Genomic DNA, 6,141 nt, shown 5'->3' with positions numbered 1-6,141 from the left:
TGTTGTCAACTGTCCATTTAGAATTCTGAAACTATCTATTTTGAAGATGGTTTCTAATTTTATCTCTGTCTTGGGGCCTGGAGTAGGATGTAATTGGATTAAGCCTTAAGAAATAAGAAACCAGAGTAAACTGGAGACTCAGCAAAATTAAGACATTAAGACAGCCAAAGACGCTCTGTGAATTCAGAATGCATGGTGATAATTGCCCAGTCCTGCCTTACTATTATGTGTAGCTCAGGGAATTCCCCAGAGATGTAGGCAAAAACCATATGCTCAAGAACATTGTTGACCCTAGAAATTCTTGATTTTTATTTTCTGTTCATTTAAGGTAGGGAATGTGTCTACCAACTCTGTTGTATTGTACACTGCCAAGAGCTTAGTTCAGTACTCTGCACACAGTAAGCTCTCAATAAATACTATTGATTGAAGAAGATTTGTGGAATAATCTTTCCTGCTCAGAGAGAATGGATCAAACTTCCAAAGAATCCTAAATGAGTTCAATAGGAAAGCAGCCTATCAACATCATTTGTGTCTGTTGCTTTTTGATAGCCAATGCAGTATCGGTATCAACATCACTGATACTTATTAGATGTCTCCTCAGTGATGTCTTTGCAACCCATTTCAGGCCCTTCATCACCAACACTCTGCAGTTGGGACATTTTATCTAGAACTACTTGGTCATTCCTTGGGTCTGAGTCTTTTGTTCAACTCATATCAGGGGGGAAAGTTAAGATGAGAATAGTGCCAGGTGAAGATGACCCATGTAGATGGAACTGGTGGTGTAATAGGGAGAGCCTTAGTAAGCCTTATGGTTGATAAGGAATGGAGGAAGCAGGTCTTGTCTAGACAGAAATGAGGGAAATGAGTGTTCTTAAGATCTGAGTTTTTAATGGGTCACTGACCATTTCAAAATTCCAACTCTGCAAAACCATGACCAAGAGTCAAGGGCTTTACTTCCCTGTGGGGCCTGATGTTAGGATTTTGGCCGGTTCATCCTCAATGGCTCCTGCAAGATGCCGTGACCCAGAAAGGGAGGTTGGAAGAGAAGTGTGGCTCTTCATTGCTCAGCCTCTGCCTGTCAAAAAGGCAGCAGTCACCTCTGGCAGGGATCTGTGATTGGATGTCAACAGGGTTTGACTGGGGAAGCTTCCGTTTTTGCTCCTAGGGACCCAGGAAAATAAAACCTTCTGGAAGAAACTCACCACTAGTTTGTGGAGTACCAGGAGGTTTGTCTCCATTTGCCATGATAGTGTTTTCATTTGGGCTTAATCCATCATTTCTCCCTTGTCTCAGCCTCCTCTGGAAGGTAAACATAATGGTAAGGCTGCAACGCCTGCTATAATGGCACAGTCAGAAATGCTAAATTGCATCTGACTCACCCTTCCACATTAATAACCACATAATTCACTGCACCTGAAGGATGTTACTAAAAATGAAGACCAATGGCCATCTCCAGGATTAGCCATTCATTTATAAGTGCTCCCAAGGAAGCTTTACAAGCGATTACTAACGTTCAAACCAGGAAAGACGTGACTGTTCCATTAAGGGGTGAGTGAGGGTCTTTTCTCCCAGCAGCCACCCACCTACTGAGTGACAACAAACGAGCATAAACCTGCTGCATCATTGGTGTGTGGTGAGGTCACATAATATCATCCATTTCCTGCCTGTGCCCTGAAGGGCATTTATTCAGAGCACATTAGCTCCATCTGGGGCCAGAAGACTTGGTGCCAAGAGTACAGGACTGGGAGTCAGGAGACCTGAGTTCTAATCCCAGCTCTGCCACTGGCCTGTTAGGTGACCTTGGGCAAGACATTTCAATTTCACTTCTCTGGGCTTCATTTTCCTCATCTGTAAAATGGGGATTAAATGCTTGTTCTCCACTCCTTTAGACTCTCAGCCGCATGTGGGACAAGAACTGAGTCTGATCTGATTATATGATAGCTCTCTCAGCGTCCAGTACATTGTTCCTCATAGTAAACACTTAAATGCCACAAGTATTATTAATAATAGTATACCACACAGAGAGGCCATGTAAAATCCCCTGGATTACACAGTTCTGTGGTGGAACCGCATCACCTCTGGTAATTTAATAACCTCCAATCTGTAGAAACTGCTGCTGGTTTCTGAGATAAGAACATGAGGATTCCCATTGGACCCACATTTCCTGTTAGGATAAGGGAGGAGGGTAGTTGTGATGGTTGTCCCTGATATGCTTGTCAGTGCCTGTGGTAGCATGCCTATTGCCGCTTCTACATGTAGGCATAGGAAGAGTCTGCCTATCCTCAACAGTTACATGGAATGCTCATAGTTGTATATTGAATTATTTATTCAGCTAATCACCGCCCATATTTGCTCTAATTCCTGCTATATCTTTATTCTTCCTTCTGCTCACATTCATTGTACATTATTTTTTTCTGTCTCCCCTCTTAGATTGTATGCTAATCGAGAACAAGGGATGTGAGTTTTGCTTCTGAAAATGATTAGTTGGAATGCACTAGAGTGTGCGACCAGTGCCAGCTGATTCCATAGAGCTCAGGTCTTCACCTCAGGATGCTTTGCTGCTCCCTGTGACTCCAGGGACCAATTCTTTGGGGAGAGCCCTGATCTATTTATTGATGATCTATTATGTTGTGGTTCCACAACGGAGTAGCATGTTCCAGGACAGTTTGTATGACCAGTGCTTGGAACAGTACTTGACACTCAGTAAGCGCTTAATAAATATCATCATCATCATGACCTCTCTGGGGGCTATTAGTACTGCTATTAATAATATCTGTGGCATTTGTTAAGTATTTACTATGAGAAGCACTGCATTAGGAACTGAAGGAGCTATAGCATCCATGAAGAAGCAACCTGAGCTTCCATAGAGAAGCACCCACAGTATATCCCGGACAGATCCCAGGAACCAGCTTTGGCTCCCCAGTGTGTCAAACTGGAGGCTACCTCCCATCATAACTTGCACGACCTTAGCAGAAACAGAAAAGCAGCTACAGCCTACAGCCCCTTTAAAAACTTGGGAAAGCAGTGGTGGATGATGCTGTATCAGTAGCTGTGTCTGTGGATATGACTCAGACCCTGAACTGAAAAGAAATTGAAATTCTGCTCCTTTAGCTACTGTGCGCCCCTGCTTTTGTCCTTGGTTTTAAGTTGTCTTAGTATATTATTGTTTCATCACTCAGTACACCTGTCACCAGTCCCCTCTCTCTGCTTTATAAGATTTTGGCCTGGGAAGGGCCAGGGAAATTTCCAGCAGTGTATTCATAATAATTTTAATGATAATAATAATGACTGTGGTGTGTGCTAGGTGCTTACATGTTCCATGCACTGTAATAAGTGCTGGGGTAGATACAAAGTAATTGGATTGGACACAGTCCCTCTCCCATATGGGGCTCACATTCTTAATCCACAGCTGACAGATGAAGGAACTGAAGCCCAGAGAAGTGAAGTGACTTGCCCAAGGTCACACAGCGACAAGTGGCAGAGCCAGGATTAGAACCCATGAACTTCTGACTCCAAGGCCCATCATCTATCCACTAGACCACTAAGGTACTCACCTGTATGTATGTATATATGGTTGTACATATTTATTACTCTATTTATTTATTTATTTATTTTACTTGTACATTTCTATCCTACTTATTTTATTTTGTTGGTATGTTTGGTTCTGTTCTCTGTCTCCCCCTTTTAGACTGTGAGCCCACTGTTGGGTAGGGACTGTCTCTATGTGATGCCAATTTGTACTTCCCAAGCGCTTAGTACAGTGCTCTGCACATAGTAAGTGCTCAATAAATATGATTGATTGATTGATTGATTAGACCCTGCTGCTTCTCCTATGTGCTCTTTCCCAGTGTATAGTACAATGCTGAGCACATGGTAATCACTTCAACACTATTTGAGCTACTGAGGTGGGGCTGAATTCCAGACGAGAGTCTAAGAGATTATGTCAACCCAATTTAAATCTTGGCGCCTTGGAAAATTTTAGCTCTAGGATTTAGAGTCCTTCCCAGGAAATGATGGATCTTTAGAAAAAGAAAGAAATCCACCTGGTGTTAAAAGAACAACTTTGTCTCCTATTCTGCAGCCTTCTGTAAGGGCTCTCTGTGTGCTTTAGCATAGAGAAGCAGTGTGGCTTAGTGGAAAGAGCGCGGGCTTGGGAGTCAGAGGACATGGGTTCTGATCCTGTCTCCGCCACTGACTAGCTGTGCGACTTTGGGCAAGTCACTTGACTTCTCTGTGCACCACTTACCTCATTTGTAAAATGGAGATTAAGACTGTGAGCCCCACGTGGGACAACCTGATCACCTTTTATCTACCCCAGTGCTTACAACAGTGCTTGGCACATAGTAAGCACTTAACAAATGCCATCGTTATTATTATTATTATTGTTATTATTATTATTATACTTTCTGATGGCTTTATGATTATGATAGTTGCAGTACTGTGCATCAGAAAACCTCAAATAACCATAAGCATTTCCAGCCTAATGGCTTTTCTGGCCAGAATAAAATCCCTTTAATGGTTCAGTAGCAACAGAAATCAAAGCATTAACAAGCTGAGTTTATTGAGCCCTGAAAGTTCACAAACATCCTGTTCCTACCCTTTCTCACAAAACTCAACTAAACTGGTCAATCAATCCTTTGAAGGTAATGAACAATCAACACATTAGAGCCATTTCCCTGAGCAGACAGGTAGGAAGAATGCCTCAGAACAATGTATCCCCTCCTTGACTTCCAAAGGCTGAAACAGAGCATCTGTATGGAAAAATAATATTTGATGTCCCTTCCTATCACAGTTAACAAAACAACCAACCTCCCTTTTGTTTAAGCCCATAATCTTAGCATTATCATTAGCTCCTCCCTCTCTTTCTACTCACATATTTGATCTGTCACCAAATCCGTTGATTCTTCTCTACAACAACTCCAAATTCTACCCCTTTCATTTCATCCAAACTGTCATTCCACTCATCCTGGCCCTTGTCATACCCCACCTCAATCACTGAACCAACCTCCTCACAGATGTGCCTGCTTTGATCCTCTCCCTTCTCCAGTCCATCTGCTGCTCGGATCATTTTTTGTCAAACATCATTCTGTTCACATTTCCCCAGTTCTTACAAAATTCCAGTGGTTGTTCATTTCTCTTTGACTCAAACAGAAACTTCTGGTTACTGACTTTAAGGCACTCAATCAGCTCTCTCAAGCAATTAATCAATCAATGGTATTTTTTTGAGTGCATACTGAGTGCAGAATATTGTACAAAGTGTTTGGAAGAGTACAATACAACAGAGCTGGTAGACACGTTCCCTGCCCACAACAAGCTTAGAGTCTCCCCTGCTACTTACCCTCTCTCCACTCCCACAGCACCCCAGCTCACATGCTTTACTCTTCTCAAGCCATCCTAGTCACTGTGCCTCATTCTCATCCCTTTGCTGCCAACCTCTTACTCACACCCTCCATTCTGCCTGTAACTCCCTCTCTTATTTTTACCTGGAATTCCCTCCCTCTTCATTTCCAGAAAAATCACTGTTCTCCCTGTATTCTAGGCTCTTCTGAATCATATCTCCTCCAAGAAGCTTACCCTGATTAATCTTTCATTTTCCCTCCTGGTAATCCCTCCAGTTGGCACTTTAGCATGCTCAGATCAGTTTTAAGCCCTTGGGCTCTCACACTTCATGTTACACTTATTTGTATACCTTTATACTTCATTGTTTCCTCTTATATGCCATTTATTTTCGTTCTATCTTCCTCACAGGCTGTAATCCCCTTGTGTGTAGGGATCATGTCCACTAGCTCAATTGTATTCTACCAAGTGCTTAGTACAGTGTTTTGCATAGACTAAGTGCTCAGTAAATACTAGCCAGGATTCCCTTTTTCCTTGTAGACTTCTAAACGACTGAATAGTTTCTGAGACTTGCACAAGCTTCTACTTTCTTTCAACAATCAATCTCATTCATTGAGCACTTAGCCTGTGAGAGCACTGTTCTGAGCTCTTGGGAGAGTACAATGGAGCTAATGGACATGATCTCAGCCTTAAAGGAGTTTACCGTCTAGTGGGAGAGACAGAAATTAAAATAAATTACAGGTAGAGGAAGGCAACAGAGTTTAAAGATACGTTCATAAGTGCTACAGGTGTATTAAGGGAGGA

The sequence above is a fragment of the Tachyglossus aculeatus genome, chromosome 3 (assembly GCF_015852505.1).
Source record: "Tachyglossus aculeatus isolate mTacAcu1 chromosome 3, mTacAcu1.pri, whole genome shotgun sequence".
Taxonomy (NCBI): Eukaryota; Metazoa; Chordata; class Mammalia; order Monotremata; family Tachyglossidae; genus Tachyglossus; species Tachyglossus aculeatus.
This window is presented reverse-complemented; position numbering follows the sequence as displayed.